This window comes from Amblyomma maculatum, chromosome 7, assembly GCF_055883805.1.
Source record: "Amblyomma maculatum isolate TAMU_Amacu chromosome 7, ASM5588380v1, whole genome shotgun sequence".
Lineage (NCBI taxonomy): Eukaryota > Metazoa > Arthropoda > Arachnida > Ixodida > Ixodidae > Amblyomma > Amblyomma maculatum.
Genome location: NC_139350.1, coordinates 95,277,074 through 95,301,072, shown reverse-complemented (window position 1 = coordinate 95,301,072; position 23,999 = coordinate 95,277,074). Strand labels below are relative to the sequence as shown.

The window sequence follows — 23,999 nt, the reverse complement described above, 5'->3', positions numbered from 1 at the left end:
GACGGTGAAACTATGAGCATATGTCCCCATCAGCTCCCATCATGCACATAATAATAATAACAATTCCCAAAGCCACCACAATTCAAGGCTTTCCCTCTGAAATGTACCGGAGGGTTCTCTGCATGCAAGATGATAAATTTCAACTTTGCGAAATTGCAATTTAACAAAGTAAATGGCAGATCTAACCAACATTGTTTTATCAAGGTTTAACTGTATTCTTTTTTTGTATATCTTGCCCTGAGCAAACAAGGCTAGTTGAGACCAGACAGCTGTTATACATATACTTAAACAAGAAATGATTCAAGATGTCTAAGGACAATTAGAAAATGTGTGGCCCACATTAGGAAATAAGACTGGAGAAATTGTTCCTCCCCTAGAAAGGATAACACATCACACACAAAGCACTCAGCCTCATTCAGAACTGATGTGTTTTTTGTTGCGAAAGCAACACTACGCCAGCCCGCTCTGCTTGTCGCATATGCGTGTATGCTGTAACCGCAAATGGCAGGAGCTGCCAACTTGGGTCTCTCGTTTCACACGGGACAGTTATGTCAGAATCAGCCTGCCAGGAATGTGATATTCACGTTACCTCTATAGGCCACTATGGCACATTCATAGGCTTTTAAATCAGGGCTTTATATGCGGGCTGGAAGCCTGTTTTAGCATGTCATACCCCTAAAGACGGAGCTTTAGTGTCCCCCATATTTAGATGCAATAAGTGCCTTTACCACCACCACCTAAAAAGCTGGTGAAATTTGATGCATTCAATAGAACACTGGTTGCATTCGATGCAACACTCGGTTGACCGCAGCTAAAGCTTTTGCTCCACACTTGTATGCAGTAGCCACAACTGGCAGGCGCAACGAAACCCTCAGGAGACAGCGTGCAGAAGAAACGGATGAAAAGCACGCTGTACATCTCAAGAAAAGAAGGAAAAGGACTTTGGCCAGTTTAAGGGGGGACACTGGTCTTCTGGACCAAAAAATCGCGAAAAAATCACTTTTTAGAAAATGTGATTTTTGAAATCAGTAGCTTTTATCTACCTATCAGCTAAGTTTTTCATCTCTAGTTTTCATCTCTAGGGTCAGTATTTTAATCACAGTGCCAATTTATATAATCGATGTCGCCCAAATTTGAGCCAAAAACGGCCACCAAAACAATAATTTTCCACGAGAAGTAGCTCCCATTTCATGAGCGGCGCAAAGCCATCTTGGTCTCATTCGAAAGAGCTGCCTTTAGTCTTCAAATTCGAGTTTCTGCTGTTTCCATTTGCCCATTGGTCGCATAAAACAGCAAAAAAGAAATTGTGGCATTCGCAATCACATTGGCTTTCAGGGTGCACGTGATGGCAGGGCGTCGCCGCATTGGTGGAACTGGCTGGCAGCATCTGCTCGGCACGCCCGAGCTGCGGGACACCGGGGAGGCAGCAGAGACGTGACGCCGGCTACGCTTGGTTTGGAACCACGAGGTGCATTCATGGCAATGATTTCGGAAAAAAGAGAAAAAAAAATTGTTGATTAATCATCACAACTGATACCCTGCCCCAGCTGTGTGCGCACAGGCCAACGAAAGTTGTGCACCGGATGATTGAGCGTATGAGCCTGAAGTAGGCCTAGCGTGTTCCACAGCACGGCAGGCTGGTACTGCCAGCGGTCGCACCCGCCACGACACAGTGATATCGCAGGCCGCAGATGGCCAGAAAGATAAGCTCAAAATAGAAAAACTTGAACTTGCAGCAACTCCAGCAACGAAGCGATAGTCGGATTGTTTTCGTGACGATGATGACAGCGCGGCGAACAGACTGCTTAGCGAGGCAGAGTTCACGATTGTCAGTTGTAAACAGTTAGTCGAGACTGGCAAAGTATAAAACTGGCGGCGATATTCGCATTAAAAAAGGTGATCGTGAATAAGAAATGGTGGTCAAACTTATTCTCCAGTAGGTAAACTGCGGGGCCACATCATCTTTAAAGAGCTCACCGTGCATTTGCGCCAATCGAATCGCGTTCATAGTCTTTAGTGAATGTGCTTGCTTCTTGTGCAATGCAGAGCACTGGGATGCAGCAAACAGCTCCAAATGACATTTTTTACTGCAATAAATGTTCCTCACCATGGTCCTGATGCGAGAACGTGGCAAAACGACGTACGTGAAAAAAAAATAAAAATTGACTCGAGCAGTTGAAAATATGAGAACTGAACATACTGCAACTGCAAATCAAAATGAAAGAGGCAACCCTTGGACATTGGTAAGCAAAGAGGCTACATTCCTGAAGGTATCTAACCATTTTAAATTGTAAATGAGTTCATTGCGCCAGTAAATATCTTAAGTAATCCCCCGTTCTTTTTTTGCCTTTTCTCAAAACATGCATCGTCGACCACTTGCAGTTTTGCGGCCTCAATATCTCGGCATCCAAAGCACATAGAGCTGACATTTTTTTGCAATGGGAAACTGAATGCATGCTGTGTGAAATGTTGGAAGCAGATTTCTTGTTTTTGAAAGTTAAAATTAGTTATTTTGAGCGTTTTTTCCACTTGGTACACACACTTTTTATACTGAAATCAATAAGGCTGCGAAATTAGTGCTAATTAATATATTGGGAAACTGCTCCTAGCATTTCATTCTTTACTCTTCTGGCTATCTAACCTTGTTTTAATGGTAAGTTTTTAACAACCCATTATTTCAAAATTTAGGCCTTAAACAATGGAAGTTATTTATATTGCAAACTAATTGGGCTATAGGAAAAAAGATTGCATATTTGAAATCAGCATAAAAAATTGAGTAAGGTTGTGATTTTTTATTACAATTAGCCAAAAAATAACAAAAATAGCTCTAAGACTCATGTCCCCCCTCAATCGCTCAGCCTGGAAAAGTCTAAGGTGGTCGGCGCGCAGACTTTGCACAGAGTGGGCGAGCACGAGTTGGCCACGCGAGTTTCACCACTGCTTCATGAACAACTCCTTTGGAAGTGTGTGTTCTGTGTGCGACTGGCTGTGGCATAAAAATGATCCCACACCGGTGAGTGAACTTATGCATCAGTCTTCATTTGGCCACAATCGTAACCATGCAGCCGGTGCTTTCACAATTCAACTAGGGTTAACCAGAGCTAAACCACAGCCCATTTTTTTTGACAGGTACCCTCCTCTATTCTGTCGGGATTATAGAGCACTGGCACAATGCAGCAAACAAGTAGAGTACAGCAGCAGGAAAGGAGACAGGGATCTGCCATAGGCCGGATTTTGAGGTGCCCTCGACAACTCAAAAACTAGCATGCTCCGAGTGTCAGTTCAAGACACATGTACATACGGCATCTGGGCTTGCAGAACAGGTCTTCCGCTATCACACCCCTGGGCAGCTTCACCATGTCCTGAAAAAAAGTGCCATAAAGTCAGAGAAGGGCATGCACTGCCTTGCCTCCATTGTGCATCCACATCCCTCAATTTGGAACAAGAACACTCCATAAGCACAGGTCAGACCAAATTCTTTCCCACCTCAACAATATGCTGCAATAACAGGGATGACATATTACAGTGCTCAGTGCCCCAACTGTTCAGAGAACATTCATGGTATGTAGCACAACATTCTTCCCGTCTTCGTTTTTCGTGCTGTACATAATGTTGAACATCCATTAACTCACCCAGTTTTCGGTTTTATGTTGTGCACACATCCCGCACTGCCTCTTAATTTTTCCTGTTTCCTCGACCATTTAGCCATGCGGACTACCAAAGGACCTTAGGTGAAGATTCGCCATATTTTTGCGGTGCTCTAGCAGCCTTAAATATTTTTCTCTCCTTTTCCACAGAGACAATTGTGTTTCTTTTTTAGCAAATGTACAACAAACAACCAACCAGACTTGAATTTTTTTTTAATACCGTTGTTTATTGCCTCCAGGGCATAATTGAATATATAAAAAAACTTTAAAGGGGTATTAAATGAAAGAAAAAAGGTTGGCTGTTCTAATAAAGTTCAAGAGAGAGCAATCATAAGGCCCTTGCATCCAAGCAATGTACAAAGATGAGTTGTTCGGCGAAAGGCCAACTGCCGTCAGGTGCTGAATTCTAGTCGGCTTCAGTGCCGGGCAAACCCACATCAAGTGGTGAATATCTGCCTCATGACTCAATTAGTCCGACTACCAATCAGCTGGATGCTACCACAAAAAATCACTGACCTCATTGAATGCGAGGCTGTCACACTGGGCCGCCATCCATAACAAGAACAATGCATTCTAAAAATAAGAAAGAGTAATTGACTGAGCACACGCTTTCGAGGTCACAAAAGTCAAGATAGGTCACCAATAATGGGACTCAGACAAGAAAGGACGGAGCGAAATGGCGACCAACATATTTGCTGCCAGGACTAAGCTGCAACCTGTGGAAAATTCCACAGCTCAATCACTACCAAGCATCTTTTTCCTGCTTCGTAATGACTGCTTGGGAATGCCATTTTTATGCACAAAACAAATTTGCACCTAGTTATAGTCAAACCCAGACAATCCCCCCGCCCTCGGAGGTGCAAAAAGTAAGTCATGGTGTTATTCCACAGTTGGTACGCTTCCAAGGAATGCACAGTGGGCTGTGAGACGACGGCGCAAAACAGAGGGATACACTACCACTTTATTTTCGAAATTTTCAGCAGCTAAAATATAAAGGGCGAGTTAATTATGCCATTGGATTCATTGCCCAAGTAAATACAGTGGCATTTGTCACGATCGCAAGAGGCATCAAGCCGATTTCTGTGTATTAAATTATTTAATGATGCCCCTGAAGTTCGATATATCCGGGTTCGAATGTACCTTACTTTTTTTTCTCCACTCATCTTTTACAAAAGCAAACACAAAAGGTTTCAGGAATTTTGTACATAAATGGGGATACTTCATTAGCTTCCAAACCTGCTCAGAAATTTCATGACACCAGGGTCCTTCAGTGCTTACTGATCATGAAACATCTCCCTAACGCAATAGGAGAGCTTCAGATACCGCTCACTGCTGTCGTGCCGCGGTACTGCTGGGTAGTGAAGGGCATCGGCTGAGGAGCTGGGCAAATTGTTAGGGCCAAGAAAGAAGCCCGTTAGTTATTCAATTCGAAGTTTATTCTGCTCTTTTGCATTTGGGTAATGTAATTTTTGTGTGTCGGATCATGGTGAGCCTTTTTTTACAAATCTGCATGCTGTTCTGCCTACAAAGGCATGACCGAGAAAAATCTCGCTGGTTCCCTGCCCCAATGAAACGGAGCTGGCAAGGAAAGCAAAGCGGTTATTAGCAGGGCAAGAAACAGGTGGCCTCACCTCTGCATTGAAATACATGCACGCTTGTGTTTTCAGACAAAATAACCGACATCAGCTCCCCTCCTCGACGAGTAGACAAAGAAAGTCCGTAATATTCGCTGGCGTGATTTCGACGATTGCGGAGAAGCAAATGCAGACAAAGACAGTGTGCAGCTCCAGTCACAGTGATACGATGTCGACAATTGCCTGTGTCAGTGGAGGTGCACAAAACTAGCCAAAATGCCAGTGTGACCTGATCTGCCAAGTGCCCGTAAGCGGTCGGTAGCTGTATTTCTGTGGAACACAGATTAGGCCCTTTTAATTAATGTAAACGCTTGCCTCACAAGCTCCTCCTTAGTAACTCCACAACACATTTAAAATCAACCCTCAGATACATTGCTTAAAGCAGATGCAATCAGAATCCAGGAAGCACCAGTCACATATAGCGCTAGTGTTTCCCAGAATTGCACTCACATTCATTGTCGCTGCTGGCAGAAAAGAAAGTGAAGCTACAACTGGCAGATAGAGTGAAGTTTTATATTAACTGTGCTGTAATTTTATGCCACATGTGTCATCATCATCAGCAGCAGCAGCCAGACTATATTCACTGCAGGGTGAAGGCCTCTTCCATATTCCTCCAATTACAGTCAACGACCGATTTTTCGGGCATCTAATTTTTCGGACATGCTTGATTATTCGGACTTTTTCTCAACCCCAGGACATACCTTATAAAGTCAATGTATTACGCTGCTCAAAATTTTGGACATTCTAAGGAGGGCTATTCTATTTTTCGGACATTCCAAGCGTCAGCTAGCCGCACATTTTGCCGCACATTTTGAGCGGTGTTGCCGCCATCTTGTTTATTTACTTTTTCTTTCGATAACCTCGAAACCGGTGCAGGCCTTGCCTGCCACTCCTCAGCTAAACACGCTAGATCGAGGCTATATTATTTGCCTAGCAGCTTCCGTTTCCGGAACGTCACTGCCGTTGCTGCTCGCCGCCGAACTGCTTTTTTTTTTATTAGCGTGATCACTTTGACTACTTGTTCCTGTGTGTTTGCCGTGCGTTTCACGTGCGTTGCCGAGCATAGCGAGTAGGCCTAGCCATAGTCGATGTAAGAACTACGTTCTGTCGCTACAGTGGCTCGCATTTAATTGAATCGACTTCAGTTCTTCAAGAAGCTGTTTCCGGATTTTATAAGGAATCTTTTTTTTCGTGCAACGCAGCAGCGAGAAGGCACTCATCGGAGTCTGTTGTGATTCAGTGGTTGGTGGTTGTGGTGTGCCTCGACAGTGGGAAAATCTACTCTGTCAATCTGCTTGGAGCATTTAGTACCCTCGCAGGTGCATGTTAGTCTGTAGCACCCACAACATTGCGCAATTGCTTCCGCCACGCGGGATTTTTGCTGAATGACGAGTCGGCTGCCTTGGACGAGGAGAGCGTCGTCGAGCAGCGGTCAGGCAGCGAGTTGTTCATTCATGACCTTCGCACTGCTGGTGTCAAAATTCCATCGGCCCTCTCGTTTTCAGAGTTCGCACATGTGGACCACCAGTTGGAACTGTGTGCTGGGCTCGTAGATGCAGGAATTATTTGCCAAGTGCTTGTGGAGTCTGAGAGCGACGATGACTCATCTGCAGCAGCGCAGCCGACGCAAGCTAAGCTGATGCAAGCGAAATTCAGGAGCATGGTGCAGAAAAGCATTCATGACTTTTTCTTGCCTCAAAGTGAATAATAGGCAATAAATATAGCTTTTTTGGTGCACATTTGTTTTTTTGGACTGCCCAATTTTTCGGACATTTTCGTGGTCCGTTGAGAGTTCAAAAAATCTGTCATCGACTGTAGTGATTACCTCTTCTATGTAACGATAATAAGCTTATTGGGCCCCTGTTGAGATCACGCAGGAAAGCCAAAACTATGCAAGGATGTTGAAGCAGACTGGGTAACAGTTCTGTTCAAAGGCAGTGCAATAAATTTCAAGCACTTCTTATAAGTCCTAGGAGGTGGCTGCACCTCCAGTGAGCATATATCGTCATTAGAGAGCGACATTTCTAACGGAGGATTGAAACCGTACTAGTACAGCAAAGACCTTGCGGGACGGAAAACCGCCACTGTACGTTTACGGCAACAACCCTTAAAGGATTAAATGTTTGAGTTCTCAATGGTTCCGATACCGCAGATGACACCAGGCATTCTGTATACAGGGTGGCCAGCTTGCCTAACATGATATCCCCCTCAACCTTCACCAAATATGCAGTTGCATGATCCTATCCAGCTGCTTTCTCCCTTTTCATAGTTTCTAAAGCTTTCTTAACCTCTTCCTTCGTCACTGGCAGAATGTCTGACTGCTTTTCCCTAATGGCAATCTCATTATTGTGTTGACTACTTTGGCTACTGTACAGATCAGTACAGAACTCCTCAGCTATTTTGACTATCTTGTCCATATTCGTGATGACATTGCCCGCCTTGCTCCTTAGAGCATACACCTGATTTTTGCCTATACCCAATTTCTGTTCCCTGCGTTAAAGGGGTAGAGACACCACATTACAAGGTTGTGCAAAGCTTGTCACGCAGTTCCTTTGAATTTAAAGACCATCACAATCAAGTGTTACTCAAGGGAAGCATAGAAAATATTTTAATTCCTTTTAAAGTTTGTGGAAATGCTCGCTCTTACATTCCAGACCTATCGCTAGTGCATCAACTGTGACGTAGGTTCACTGTAAAAACCATAATCAAGTATTTGTGATGTCATTGCACAGTTTTCTGTCATAAGAGACGATGCTGCTGGTCAGCTCGTTCTGGCTGTTCTTTTGCACCCGTAGCGTTCTAACAGTTCTAACACACAGATATCACAACAGCTCACTGTAGCCAAAATTATGCTTAATGGCAATATTCATTCACTGAAAATTTTCGAAGACTGCAGCTGACAGTACGGCAATGGTTGGCACACGGACTTGTCTGTCACCGTAGCCTTGACTGCAGAGTGGCCAGTGGCGCAGCAATGAGGCAGTGTAGCACTCCTTGGCTTTGTAACAGAAAAGACAAATGTTATCAGGACTGCCTGCTATACTCGTGCAACAGTAGCATGCCTGCACAAGTGCGGAGCCTTCGGCAATGGCGCCTCTTGCTGGCGCACCGGCCAACAAACTGCACTGCTCTCTGCCTGCCCTACTCGTCGCTAGGCCTAGTCTGTTTCAGCGGATGGCACTCGGAATGGGTTTGCGACTCAGTATTGTAATAAAGGTTCGTCTTCCATCACCGCTTTACTATAGGAAGCCTATCTCATAATAAAATAAGCTCAATAAAACGTGTGTATGGCGACTATCCTCAATCGGTCTAATTCTCTCCACAAGTAGCGCCGACGACTGTTCCGGGCCGCATGCAGCATTGCTCGGTGCACCGGGGTCTCACCAGCACTTCGTGGTGATTTTACGCGCGTCCTGCGATGTAAGCAACTGTTGACTTCATTTCACTGTTGCCAAAACTATTCTTGATGAGTGTTTTCATTTGCTAATATTTGTGAATTTTTTCTAAACGATCACCATATTTGCACATATGAAATGGCGCTCAAAACGGTGCACAAAAGGGGTGCCTCGATCAGTGCAATTCAAACTACATATTCACATGCATTTACATGCGCTGCTTCATAGTCAACGCCTCTCCCTTTAATTTTTCCCAACCGCTCACTTAGTATAAAATTTGAGCATAATGCAGCGACGCGAGCGGATGACATCGGCGCTGCTGTGAACAATTTGGCGGAGGTGAGTTGGCAACAGCTGTTCGCAGGCGACGATGGCATGTTTCCGAATATTTCGTGTTGATGAGGCGTGACAGGATCACCAAAACAATGCAAACATGTTTACAGATGCAGTTGACTATATTGAACAACATATAGTTTAACTCTTTCCGTAGTGTGAATGAGCCATAAGAGCATATGGCAGAGTCACACTGCAAACAGAGCAGACGATGCGGCTGCTCCTTGATATCATGAGTTTTTGGCCCACGTGACATTTCAATGTTATGTCTTCTGTTTCTTGATGCCAAGTGAAAACCTAGCAACTACGAACCAAAACCGAAACTGCTGCATACTAATATTACGATAATAAATTATTTAATATGATTTCGGGCTTCTAACTGTGCTCTATGGTTACAGAATTGCTACGCACTACAGTGGAGTCCACTTATAACAATATTCAAGTGCCACTAAAATTCCATTGTTATAGCCAATAATTGTTATAAACGGGTTGTACGAAAAAAGCATAGCAACTGCAAAGAAGGGTCATGGATAGCAAGTGACACACGAGCTCCGCCGAGGCGTCGTTTTGGTGGCCCCGAAAGGGGCCTTGTAAAAAATACGAGAAGGTTGCCGCGGCCGCCTCTCAGCTTGAGAAATCCCGAAGTAATGTTGAGGTGAAAAGAGAGAGCAAGACAAAACGTATTTAAAAGCAGAGGAGATTGGAGCACGCAGGCCCCTGGGGTGAAATCCCCACAAGCATCTCACTGGCTTCCACGAGAAAACCCCATGTCCGTCAGCCTTGCTTGCCTCATGCGAAGCTTGCTGACATCCTTCTCCATGGCATCCAGGTACCCCACATAGTGCAGCGGAAGGTCCTTCGCGAAAACGAAGCCCCGGAGGGACTGAATCATCTGCCTCCTGCAAAGACAACGTCGAGACAGCCTGCTCTACCGCTTCATCGCTGCCGTCGTCAGTGTCGTCACTATCTGATTGAAGCACGTTTGCGACGATCGCCTCATCGGTGAGAACTTCTGAAGTTGCTAATGCGTCGTCCGCATGAAGAAACTCTTCGAGTCGTGAAGCATCCTCATCGACTGCGGACCAAAGTTCTGGCATCTCTTCGTCGGTGGGAACTTCACAGGCTTCATCCAAGTCACTCCTGCCTCGGACAAAGCACGCTTTCCTAAAGCAGTTCCGCACCGTAGAAGCACAAACTTCGGACCACGCACCAAATATCAACTGCACGGCCATCAGCAGTATGATCTTGAAGTCTGGTTGCTCCCTGCTGGTCCGTGCGGCTATGTCCATCAACAAGACTAGCTTGCTCAGGCCGCGGCGAAGATACATCATCTTAAAATTGGTGATCATGCCGGCGTCCATGGGCTGCAAGCCTGCTGTCGTATTTGGAGGCAGGAAAAAAACTTCCACGTTTGAGAGCTTGGGCATGGAGTGGTGGGCACTACAATTATCCAGGACGAGCGCCACCTTCCTCTTCGATCGCTCAATGCGCTGATCAAACTCCACCTCTCGAAAAAGTTCTCGCGACATCCATGCCTTGCGATTGCTATGGTAGCATACTGGTATCCTGGCAGCGCCGCGGAAGCAACGGGAATTTTTTTACTTCCCAATGACAAATGCAGGGCACTTGTCGCTCCCGTCCATGTTGGCGCACAAAAACACTGTGAGGCGCAGCTTGCTGTTTTTGCCGCCCTTGCACGGGTCTCCTTTCAGTGCATGTGTCTTGGAGGGCAACATCTGGAAAAACAGCCCCGTTTCATCGCCATTGTATACGTAAGCGTCAACGTAGTTGTCGAGGATGCGGGGCAGCGTTTCCTGCAGCCACTTCTCCTTCGCCTCCACATCCAGCGAAGCTCCCTCGCCGGTGACAGCTTTGTAGACAATACCGTGCCTCTCTTTGAAACGCTGTATCCAGCCGCCACCTGGTTGGAAGTCCACATTGTTGATTAGCAGGGCAAACTGCTTCGCCGTTTGCGCCCACTGTCAAGCGTAGACTTTTCCTTGTCGAACTTTTCAGCAGAGCGGATGATTGTCGACACTGTCGGTTGTGATAGTGCATACCTCTTCACCAAGTCGCACACTTTCTTACCCTCTTTGTAGTCCTTCACGATATTGCACTTTGTCTTCAAATCGATAGCCGTGCGCTTTCTTTTCAACGCTAACGTCATCCGATAATCAGCGGGCGGATCGGCCATCTTCCGTTGCGGCGGTGATTCAAACGTGATGGAGACTGGAGAAACCACGTGGCCAGGAACGTTTTCGACGCAATAATCTCGCACAAACAACCAAATCCGATGGCAGAACTGCACAGAAAGAGAGGCGAGCAAACAGATCAGCGGCGCTGTTGGCACGTTGGCGAAGTCCATTCGTGTTTCGAAGGGTGGCGTGGCCTCGAGCTATGGGCGCAGCCCATTTGTGTTCGAAGGGGTGGAAGGGCAGCGGGAGAAAGGCGCGCGGGGCTGGCAATGCGGAGAAGGCTAGAAAACAGGTTCTGTTGTATGAGCGCGTGGCAGGGGAGGGTGCAGCAGCTGGCTTTTTTTTTTCTTATCAAGGATTTCGCATTCCACAACCTTTTGACATGATCACTCAGGAGCCAGACTTCATTGTTATAACTGATAATACAGCCTGGGGCCATAGTAGTAAGCAGGTTATTTTACCATAGAAAGCATGCAAAAGTGGACGGTGCAGCAGCTTTTCATTGTTGTAACCGATATATTGTTAAAAACCGGTATTGTTATAAGTGGACTAGACTGTATTTACTATGCATAAGTACAGTAAAAAAATTTGACGTCCCTACCCCTTTAAGGCTTCAACCATTCTTTACAGCATGCTCAATTTTCTCCATGTTACACTTCCTTATATGAGCTACTTTATGTTCACTGATTAGCTTTGATATCTCAGCCAGTTCTATCTGGTCTGTTAGGTTGGGAGCTTTCATGCTTTGGTGTTTCTTCATCAAATCTTTTGTCTCCGTAGACAGCTTACCGGTATCTTAACTATTCTACCGTCTACTTCTACAATGCACTCAGTAATGATAGTATCTGTGAAATTATTGCTCATTGCTTAAGGTGCCGCAGTTACTAGGTGCAGTCATTGCCACTGGTGTGTTCCTAGGTAACTTGCGCGCACTTGGAAAGTGCTGAACAGCGTGCCATTATCCTGGAGCACTCGTTACACAAATTCATGAGATATTAGCAAGAGAAGCAGAAGGAAAAAGCTTGAAGCACAGGCTGAAATCAATGCCCTAGGAGCCGTAATAGATGCATGTTGTGACTCTGGGTAAGCGCAAAAAAATACAGCAGCCAGCCGAGCCCCCTGCCGGCTCTCCGATATGATCCAATCTCAATGGCATCTTGCCACCGATGATACTGTACATTGACATCGGCATAATGCGGACCATCAGTGAAGTTCGGCAAGAGCAAAAACAGCATAGAAAATGCATTTGCTGATGATCTGCCAAATGATATTGGCCAACAAAGATCAGTTACCATGCCTTTTGCATAGCAAATCACACTCCAGGTGTTGAGCACAAACTGCAGTGGTGTTTTTGCTCACGCACTGCACGTTTTGCAGTCGGAGAGAGAAGGTTGTAGATGGGCAAAAAACAGCGCGATGCGTGTAATGAGACCCAAGTATAGATGCAAATGCAGCTGAAAATATGACGGCAGTTGGCTGCTCCGGTGGTGGCTCGATGCCCATCAGTGCACAGCTGTGCCTCTAGCGGCCAGCGCTGACTCTATATGAAACTCTGGCTGGAGTTTCATAACAAGAAAGAGCATTGAAGGACTCTGATGATACCTTTGTGGACAACAAGTCTTACAGCCTATATATTTAACATTTTACTTCATAATTAACACTTCACTCATATAGGTCAAATAGTATTCAAAATGTCAATTATTTGTACACATCTAAGTTATCCAGACAAGGTCAGACCAGTTTTTCATTGCCTTGTCAAAAATCACAGGGAAATAATAAAATTGAAATGGGCTCATTGAGTGAGATGCTGTCAAAGCACATTAAGAAAACCCAGGCATTAACAAGCCTACAGTGGCACTTCAGAAGTTACATCCACCAATCTACTTTTTGCAGAAACTCTTCACAATGGATAGGAAAATGCTAGATACAGGCAGGTACAAAGTGGCAGCCCCCAGGAAATTGCATCATATAACAGAGTAACCAGATGGCCAATGAAACTCATGTGGAGGTCCTAAATTTTCACAGGGTGTCCAGGTAAGTTACTATTCCAACTGAAAAATTTCAATGCAAGCTTGGATGCAAAGCTCTCAGCATGAGAGATGCAAGCAAGCTCTGCATGCCCTCAAAGAAGTCCAGTTGAAAAATGTCAGTTGAAAATGGCCAAAGCACAACCGGAACTGAAAAGCAATAAATTGATGCTTATACTGCATTCAGGCCAGCTCCAACTGCTCTCAGCTGCCAACAAGGGCCTACCTGTATGCGAGGAAGGGCTTCATTCTGGTGCATGTTCTTTCCTATCTCTACATCGAGCTGCATTTCCACATCAATGATGAGGTTGTGGCAACGCCTGCATGCCTGCAACTGCAGCGGCAACCTGGACAGCCGGCGCCACCTCCTCCGCCACCTCTCAGGAGATATCCCATGTGGTAAACACAATGCAAACAACCCAGACACCTAATCCTTAAAAGATTTACATTACGGACATAGTAAAGTTAGTCTGTTCTGAGACAACATACTGAAATCCTGATTGGTCAGACTGATCTAAGAAGCAAGTTCTCTGCTGATTCAAATTTGAAACTGGACTAGTTCAACTAATTTGAATTTTCATCTGAGATTCCATTCCACCAAATTTCAAAAGCCAGTAGTCCAAGCATCAGTTAACATTCATAATCACAATATCAAAAAATCAGCTCCACTGGGAGATGTGTGTCCTTTCCTTTTTTCCAGTTTTGCTTTTTTAATGTGATACTATTCGTAACAATATGTACTGCACTATTCCTAGCCCCTACTCCCGACTCTCTTTTTGAATAAAGCTCTACAATCATACCCAGACATACCAAATTCAGATAATTCCAATTTTGGTTATACTGATCTCACAAGATATCCCCTTGAAAATCTAATGTAAAAGTATAGGAAAGCTGCATCGTATGTCAAACTCCAATTTCACCAGTCATTCGATGTACCGAACTCCGCACCACACAATGGAAGGTGTGCCTTCCCCAAAGACGATCGCATCACCCTTGGCCGTTTGCAGTGTGACACTTTCAAGCATGGCGGAAGAAAGAGGTGCTTCGACGGCACGACCGCGCTGTGGCAACAGAGAGGCCACTTAGTATGACCGGAAGAGAGGGCAGCCGCTAGGGGCAGTACACGTTCTGAGGGCAATCGTCTCCACTGATTCTGCTGGTGTGCCTAAGGAGCAGCGGCATACGCACTGATAAATCTTCGCTTCCATCTGAACTAAAAGTCCATAACATTGAAGCATTTCTGTTTTTGTTATTTACACGTCAATTTCTAAGCAGGCAGAAGCTTTCTACTGCTTACTGATCAAATACAAATCAATTTTCGAGACAGGAGAGAGAAGCGTCATGTGCTCGAGCATACGGCACTTTGCACCGCCTCGAAGTACACTTTGAACGCGCTTCTAACGGATTGCTGCTTCATGTGGCCAAAAAAGAGCAGCGTTATGTCATCATGCCGCTGATAGCAATGCCTCATAGGTGATTGACAGCTCAGCTGACATGTGCACAACAATATGCCAGACCATCTCGTGCAATCTCTTAGATTGTGACTTCAGACGCACGTGTTCTGACCAGATATCTACTTTTAGTGCATTGTACACCTCAAGCAAGAAGGCCAGCTTCTCTACCTGGCAGCTCGTATTTTTCAAATGCTGGAGAGGGTAGAAGCAGTTTGTCGAAAATATGCTGTAAACTTAATGCTTACCTCCCCATCAGCGAATTGCGCTACATAGAATTGCGCTGCATGCGCTGAGCATAGCATAAAACGACAGCACGTCCCCTATATTACTGCGTTGCAGTGAGGTCATGACTGTTCAGCAGACAAAGATAGTTGGAAAAAAATATGTTGCGCAGTTTGAGAAAGCCCGCATAAGCCACTACATGCTATTGTAGTAGCTGAAAAAAAAAAAGCTTTAACAAACACCTAGCTGGGTATCGAACAATTGAATGACGGTATATATACCATGGTTGCTGCGAGGCTTTATATGTCCAATGGCGCTCGGTACCACAAAGTTAAACAGCTGCAGAGCAACTTTGAGCCGGCGGAGTGTGCTCGCCGATATTTGATACAGCCCAAGGTGGTCACCGTGTGTACATGTCTACCTATCAAGAACAACGACATGCAGTGCTGGTTGTGGCTCTTTGTTTTGAAATTAGTTATGCACTTTGTTTTATTGAAGCATTAAATTAGAATGGTGCCAGATGCCTTAAACGATATCAGCTACCTGCTTATATGCCTCACACGTTCGGCTTTTCTTGTAAATTAAAAAAAAGACAACCGACTACAAAGCTTTCTCTGGTTACACATTCAATATACAGTCGCCGACAGATATTTCGGGCGCCCAATTTTCTGGACCAGCCTGAAAATCCCGACCTTGTCATGCTTGGAGGAAGGAAACAACTAAGGAGATGCCCTTGCCATTCCCAATGTATTGGAGAAAGTGTGGCAGAAGTGACATCAAAATTTAGGGTTAGCCAAGTCGGGCCATTAGCAACAGCATTGCTTTTGTAATGAAAACTGGGGCCACTGGCAACAGCGTTGCTAAGGGCCTGAGGTATGTGAGCGTCACGGAGAAAGGAAATGTGGATGGTAAAGGAGGAGGGGAGACATTGCAGCGTCCGGTAGCAGCGCGGCCATGCCGGCTTCAAATAAGTGACGTCAGGGCCCGACCGGCTTCATTACTTGGAGACCTGTTCACCTCGCTGCCTCCTCCGGCAGTGCATGTCTGCGAAAATATCATGTGATTCCTCGGTAGGTGGCGCCACAACTTCCCCTAGTTTCGGCGCGTACCGTCGTTGCCGCTACACGATGGATAACTACAATCCAGCTGTGTCTCGCTTGATAGCCGCTGCTGAGCAAAAATACTTGGCATTGTAGGCATATATTAGCTTTCTGTGGCCATGCAATAAATGCTTCGAGCATGTGCCGCCAGCTTACAGGCCTGTCCTGGGCTCGCTGGTGCCCGAGAACGTGCGTTTGCGCGAGCCAGCGTCTCGAGCTCATAGCTAGCTGTCTCCATAGACCATTTAGCGTGATATTTTTTCCAGAGCTGCAGTTCTTTCAATCTTAAACAAGCTGAGAAAGCGGCTGTACTAGTAGGTGCAGCTGCGGTGCTATTTGCTTAGCCATTTTTGCTTCCTGCACAGCCGCAAAACTGAATTCTGCTCGTGCTATGCAACATCGCAGCTCAAGTAAAGCCACGCCGCTTTCTGCCTATTAAAACAAAAAGTGCACCTTCAATACCTCCTATTTTGTAATCAGGAAGGTTCACACGACTGTTAGTCGCTAGAAACGAAATTTCAAAACAAAAATATTAATAAGCGATGGCCAGACTTTTTTCCTTTATGCCAGCGGGAAAGTTCCCACACTTTAAATACCTTGTGTGGTTTGGTTTAGGATTTGACTTTCTGTTTTGCACGCTGCTCAGCAAGGTCAGAGATGAAATACTCCCCAAAAATGGCCTCATGAATTTCTAGATAAGTAGCCAGTACCACCATTCTGTGAGGCTGTTGTGTCCTTGGTGCATTGATGCCCCACAAAATTAAATGCTGTTTGCAGTAATAAAATTTCCAGCTTGTATTCTGGTACCCCGCAAAAAAAATTCTGAGAGCACTGCAGAACCTGCCGAGGAAAAATGCGAAAGCTTGAGGTTGCTGCTGCAGCACACATGCAGTACATCGCGTGCCCCTTGTCGAACACAACCACCGTTACATTGAACGCATCAGAGTTCACCGGCGTTCTATGAATAATTGCTTTACAGGAAAGCTCTGCAATTCCTTTATAATTGCTTGCCCCCTTCTACCAAGGAGGAGGTGGTGAAGGGTGGCTGTTCCTGGCCCTACTGGGCTGGGACTGGTAGGTCAACGCCACTTCTAGCGGGGTCTAGCCTGTCACTGAATTTTTATGTGTTGATAGCCGTCATTGCACCCACCACCACTTAGGTGGTGGACGACAGCTGTTGTGGCGTGCGTCTTTCTCTCCCTCTTCTTTTTCTTTCTTTTCTACTTTCTCTGTTCTGTACGCACGAGGCAGCGGAGATGGCTCAGCTACAGAGCCAGAAGCAGGCCCGTGCATTTTCTTTTCCTTCTTCCCACAGTCACAACAACAACAACCCCTTCTACTCCTGCGCTATTTTTGTTGACATGTGTTACCAACAAGCCCAAACAGCCACAATAATAGGAAGTGAACGGCGCAGTATCTGTTGCACAGGGAATCCTGCTGACACATTTCGTGGACAGCACAGGCTTACGCATTTCTCCAGTGCATATTCTACAGTGTTCTCGTAAAGGATGGAGACAGGATTTTTTTCTGCTGTCATCAGGAAGATTGACAAGCGACACATCAGCGCACAACTCTCGCACACTGGATTTCATTCCATGAGCTATAGAAAGGCTTTTGCCTCTTTTTTTAGGCTATTAGCCAAAAACATGTTGCGAAGGCGCACATGCATACACAAGGAATAGGCACTACCGCAACAGCAACACAATAACACGTGATCGACGATGGTGTGGGGTGGGGTGCCTCGATGGAAGCGCTCACCCGCACGCACATCGAGGCACCATAGGTGGGGTTATGACTAAACGGAGGGCAGCGGCACTCGGGTGAACTAGACAAGAAACAACAAATTGGGGGCTATAGAGACGGCGGCGGTAAACAAGTCGCCAAGTAATAAAGCCGGTCGTGCATCAGGGCCCCTCCTAAGTTGCTTCCTTCCTCCATGTTGCCATGGCACTGCAACGCACTCTATAGAGTCAATGTATAGCACTGACCAAAATTTCAGACGTTGAAAGCCTTCTCGTTCAAATTTCCAAACTTTTTCTATTCATTCGCGACTCAAGAGCTACCCACAACGCAAACCAATGTTACTCAGTTTCACAGCTCCCCATACCGCCCAGCGGAGAAGAGTGTCCCAAGCGGTTGTCGTAAGAACCAGCGGCGCTGCAGTCAACTCTTGCTCCTTCCGAGCACGTCGTCTGCTACTCGCGGCACGAAAGCATAGAGCGGCCAGCACACACGTAGCTTTTGCGTGCTGCCGTTGCACTGCACATGGCTGCAGTATAATTATAACTACATTACAACCGCTTTGGCTTTGAAGCAACGCATTACCTTCATTAATTCATTTGTTAATGCTATGAAACAAGTGTGAGCGCTGTCGGCTTGCTCACTCTTGTGTTACTCCCAGGCCTGTGTTTTGTAGTATGTTCTTTCAGGGCATAGATCCTGTCATGCAAACAAATTAGTCAAATGTTCAGTGCATAGGAGCACTCTATCCTTAGAAGGCAACACAGTGGATGTCACGTACTGCTGCGCTGCGCAGACTGCCTCCATTACAGGCAAAAATCTGCTAGCCTTGGCGGCCTGTTCGTGCAGTGTATGAAGTGTGGCTACTAGCGCCAAACGATATAGTGAACACAGATTACGCATAAATGGCCTCCGTCGTCACCTAATCAGAACCACTTTTCTTAATGTCTCACTTTCGAGGTATGGCGTGGAACATAGCTCCGGATCGGAACTCTCGCACTCCCGTATATAGTAATGTGTAAAAAAAAAACTATTCCTTTGTCATCTAAAACAATGTCAGATGTGAAGAGTTATTTAATGAGCTCACTAAAAGAGGAATCAGTGAGAATGGGCGTGTGCTCTGCGAAACGAAATGAGTGAACAAGCACATGAGTCTATTCAAAAACTTATATTGCAAGTAATCTTGTCGCGCCCTTTATAGATTCCCCTCCTCATTTACACACACACACGCACGCACACGCACAGAAAAAAGAAAAACGACATAATTTTATTGCTTGTAGGGGAAGTTAATGTAATTTCAAACTAGCAATGGACTGCAGTTTTAAAACACATACGATACTCAAGGTATCTACAGCGCCGGAAAGAGCATTAGAAGTGAATTGCACGAACCTAAGTTATTTATTAGCGCAACAAGAAAAATTGAGCTAAAACACAATATTGCCAACAAAATTAATGTCGAATGCTAATGAAATGCAGCAAACAACCAGAACATGACTTCATCAACCTAGACAGACATTGCAAGGCTACACGCAAATAAGAGAACACTATACCTCTTTTGGGAAATATTTGACTGGGCAGCACAATCTTTTCTGTGTGTGCGTGTTTGTGGTTATGTCTAGTGGGACATTTGCGTTAGCGTTCCTAACTTTCCCTGGCCATCTTTTTTTTAGCATGTGATTTTGTATTCCTTCAACAGCAAAAACCATATCTGCAGCGAATTTACTTCAATGCATGCATTAATGAGCTCATACACTTGGTTGGTAGCATATCTTGATCTCATTCAGAAGCTTAAAAGCTTTTGTGCTTGCCCACCTCACAAAAATGCAGTTACGAAGCCATTCGACATATCATACCTCAATTCAGGCAGGAGCTTGACGTACCAGCCATTGCAAGTCTGGAAGGCCTAGCTTTTAGGTGCCGATATAGATCATCTTCTGAGCTTTTTAGATGTCTACCTTTTAGAACGTAAGAAAGCTTGAAGGACCGTGAAGAAGCGATAACCTACACTCCCATCCCTCCTAACTCAGTCATTAACCCAACAGCGGCCGAAAGTCATCCCTTCAACCTATTTAATTAAAGGCTTAATTCATTCATCTTTTTTTTTTCATTTTCTTGTCAGCTGCCGCAGCTCGCTGTATTTTCTACGCCGCATGCTCAGCTATTTTGAAGACGTTTTAATTTTTGTGATCATCTTGAGTTTTGAATTTCTCTGCAGTTCTTAGATGTCTCCTCTTTTACCATTAGCTCTGAGTTGGAAGCCCCGTGCACAATTTCGCTTCATTGACATGCTTCAGAAGAGCTGTAATCAACGCTCAATTCACATGATATGAGAACTTTATGTGAAACATATCACTGTCGGGACTATTAACCACTCAATGACAAAAGTATTCTCAACAAGCAAAATTCCTCACCCTCATGGCTCGTCTATTTCTTCGTCACAAAAATACTCCAATTTCCTTCGAATTGCTTGTACTGCGACAAACTCAAAATTATCCAAATAAAAATCCGTTTGTGTAGCTCAGCTGTCCGATTTGGGCTAAGTACACTGATAGGCTCCTGGAATCTTGTATTTTCTCTACTGGCACTGCTGTTGAAACACACAGAGTGGCATGATTATTAGGGTCCTCTCTTTTCGGTATATAATGCCTTTTGCGTTGGAAATATGCGCCAGCAAGAAAATAAAGAGCCTTGCTACATGAACTATCACGAGAGTACTTGAATATAGTTCCTTTTCTAAATGCAGATCAGAAACTGTTCACTTCGAAGTAAGTTGTATCTCTTATGTGCAAAGCTTGTGCCCACATTTTAATCTCGAGGAAGTCTATCAGTGACACGAACAAATGATGGACTTCCAATTCGTTTCAATAGGCTTCATTGCGCATGGTGCAAAGCATGCAGGCCAGTATGAAGAGGCCTTATGTTCAAAAAAAAATATAGCAGAAAACTTCGTCTTGAGAGGACGTGATAGCGCTTTTAACGCCGTCTCTTTGTTCCACCAATTTTAGGCATCTAAGGGCTGGTACATAGTTGGCAAAGCGTACATCTATTTGTTGTTGATTTTAGGTTAAAGACGCAGCATCTTTTTGGCGCACAACCTACGTTTACAGTGAGTGGCATAGAATTGGAGGCACACGTGGGCGGCTGGAATCCCTGTCCCAAATTGGACTGAAACTGGAAAAGGTGGATGCTAAATAAGAAGCAATACATTGCATGACGCTGTGCAATCAACAGCTACATCATATTTTTTTTTACAAAATGGCTTGGTGCCTCACCATATTGCGTAATAAAAAGAAATGAAACTGAACAGCATAACGTTACTAGAATGTTGGTTCTGGTCAACAAGTCAACAACGCTGTCACAGCTGTTTTGTGGCATTAATTTTTGGATCACACAAAAGTGTTCACTTACGTAATGTATGCCTTCGAAGCCAAAACTGTAATAATGTATCATAACTGCAATGCAGCTATGTAGAGTGCAGCGGCAGCATGTAACAGCTACGTATATGCTGGGCGCTTCATGCTTCCGCGCCACGTGTAGCAGACGACGCGCCCAGCAAGGAGCAAGAGTCAACTGCTGCGCCACTAGTTCACGTGACCGCCACTGGGGACACCTCTCCGTGCAGAGCTGTGAAACTGAGTTTGTTCTAGTAACGCTGACGCAAACAACGCCGGTGCCATTGTGCTTTTCTGGTCGCTGCCATTTTGGTTTTCTGCAACCTCGAATCCATGTCATATTGCCCGATTGGAATCTCGCATACCCAGTATAGCCTCGCTAGCAGGCACTGCTTGCTGCCCTTTGCTGCACCGTCCCGACAATGCCAGCTGTTCCATGCTGCCGTCATCAGAGAGAAAGAGATTGGTAAAGAGCGGACACTCAGCGAAAACTGGCCCCAGGAAATGACGCACGACTTGTTGTGCTGCCGTCGCTTGATGAATAGCGCATCAGTGCAGACGCGCAGGCAGCGACACCCGCTGCAGCGGCAGCCTGCCGCAGCGGACAGAAAGTTGTCGAAGGGGCCTGCTGTCTGCGCATCTCGCCTGTGCGGCACAGACAGCATATTAATGCGATAGCGTTAAGGAGCTCGTGTTACAGAAAAGCCGGTGTCGTCGGCGGCGTTGGCTGTGAGCGATAAAACACGGCATGCACTTCATAAATAAAAAGCAACTTCCAAGATGGGCTGGATGGGAATCGAACCAGGGTCTCCGGAGTGTACCACTCAGCCACGTGTTTTTTTTTTTTTTTTATTGCCTGCTTAGACATACATCGCTACACAACAAAAGTGAAAGAACACTTGAGAAGAATGTACATAGCGTCGGTATGGGCTAAAACTTCCAGCCAAACCTTGACTGATGTAAAGGGGCTAAAAACTCTTCATGTGCATAAGGGGCTCAATTCTCGATACCCATTCGGGCACCAGGTACACATTCTTGCAGGTTGCCACGAACGCCGCAACGGATTCGCAGAAGTACTGGTGTGCCAGCCTCGCATCAATGTCAGCGTGTCGCGCTGCCATGCTGGCTTTCCATATACAGTGCAATCCCATCAGCATTACTGCGTCATAAGGGACGCCTTCATCATTTTCCACAGCTAGGAAACGAATTCCTTGGAGGTCTAGTGGCAGGTCTTTTTTCAGTGTTCTTTGCAGTATGTCCCAAAAGAACACGCCACCCAAACACTCCAAAAAGACGTGCTCAACAGTTTTGGGCTTTCTGCATAAAAAACAATGCACACCCCAGGGAACGTACACTCCCTTTTTCTCCATCCAGGTTTTACGTTTTAAAGCGCGTAAAGAGAATGCATGTGGCTCCAGGCGCAAAGTCCTTTTTCTTTAGGCTCCACACCGGACTCAGCCACGAGTTCGATGCTTGAAAGCGGTACAAAAGCGCTTCTAGTGAATGCGGTGTTGCCTTAGACACGTGTCGTAGAACGTTATACTGCGGTGTATATCTGTAATTACATGTTACTTACAGAAGTCGCATTTACATGAGTAGCGAAGTACGTTCCCGCTACATTTCTTCTGCGCTCTGCGCACATGCAGAGCCATCTTGCGGCAAACGCAGAAGAACCCCTCCTCGCAATGTGCGGCGCTGCCCTGACACGTGGCGCACCACTCGCCCCTGACGTTTCGCCGTGCACCCTCACGGGTTGTAGAATCAAGCGTCTTTCCTTTCTTTAGATCACTATCTTCGCTCACCCGCTTCTCCCCTTCGGACCGCGCGGGTACCGGTGCAAGGATGCCCCAATACCCTTGCGTTTAATACGTTTTCTCGCTCTCTCCCCTTCCAACATCCAGCGTGCGTCACTTGAACAGTGGTGTTTAGGCGACGCGGCTCCTCTTCCCGCTCACAGCGTGATTGCTAGATGCAGCGTCTGATGCCGGACGCCTCCGACGTGATCGCTGCACCGTAGCGCTTCTGCTGGAAATCATCCCCTACGATGTGTGCCGAGCTGCTTCCGAGGAATCATGCTTCTGCGTGGTGCTCCCAAGCGAGATAGAGGACAATCCCATCAAGGCGTCAGCCCCATGATCGCGTCCGCCTTCATGGCGCGTCGCTGCCCGGCTTTCTCCCTCCGAGACACCGAGTTCTTTGGTTAGTTCCGCTTGCTCAGGCGCACGTTTCGTTGCCGCGCCGAACGCTGCGTTGCTCGGCGCTCACCGCGTGATTCGTGAGTGCAAAGTCCGACGCGGGGCGCCTCATCAGTGATTGCTGCGCCATAGCGCATTGTCTTACACTCCTTGGCAGGTCGACGGGTGTTGTATTGCAGGGCCTTGCACGCTCGCTCTTGAGACGCGTGTGTTAAAAAGTTGTACAGTGCACTTAGAAGTGTTGAGTATGAAAACCATGTCTTTGTGTGACTCAAGAGCATACCGAGCGAATGAGTGGGCGGTGCGAACGAGGTGCAATAACGCTATCGCGTTCCACTCTTGAAGGCGAAGCTTAAGCGTCCTCCAAATTTTTTTTATCTTCCTTGGATTGCTACACGGAACGACTGCAGTTTAGAACGACAGCAAGGTGAGCAACATTTTTGCTGAACTACGCTGCATTTCAAGCAGTTTAGGCTGACCGCACTGCCCGGTGCCAATTAAATTTTTCAGCTCGTGGAGAGGCGCAGTGCGCACGTCTTGTGGCCAGCCGGCTGTTCAGGTGCAGTCGTGCCGCTGTTTCTAACCATGGCGAGGTGCAATATATTGTGTTCCTGCGAAAATGGTTTGGATTTTGAACAGTAGCTCAACACACTGGACAAAGTGGC

The 23,999-nt window shown here is 46.0% G+C and overlaps 1 long non-coding RNA gene across 1 annotated transcript in view; it reads right to left on the bottom strand.

The window, feature by feature from the left end:
• Positions 1 to 486: 486 nt before the first annotated feature.
• LOC146183989 (uncharacterized) overlaps positions 487 to 23,999 on the bottom strand; it is a 49,613-nt gene continuing 26,100 nt past the window's right edge. Inside the window, exons 3-4 of the long non-coding RNA XR_014708534.1 lie at positions 3,302 to 3,362; positions 487 to 1,449 (exon numbers count right to left, since the gene is read on the bottom strand). This is a non-coding gene — a long non-coding RNA (uncharacterized LOC146183989). The remainder of the gene's footprint in view (positions 1,450 to 3,301; positions 3,363 to 23,999) is intronic.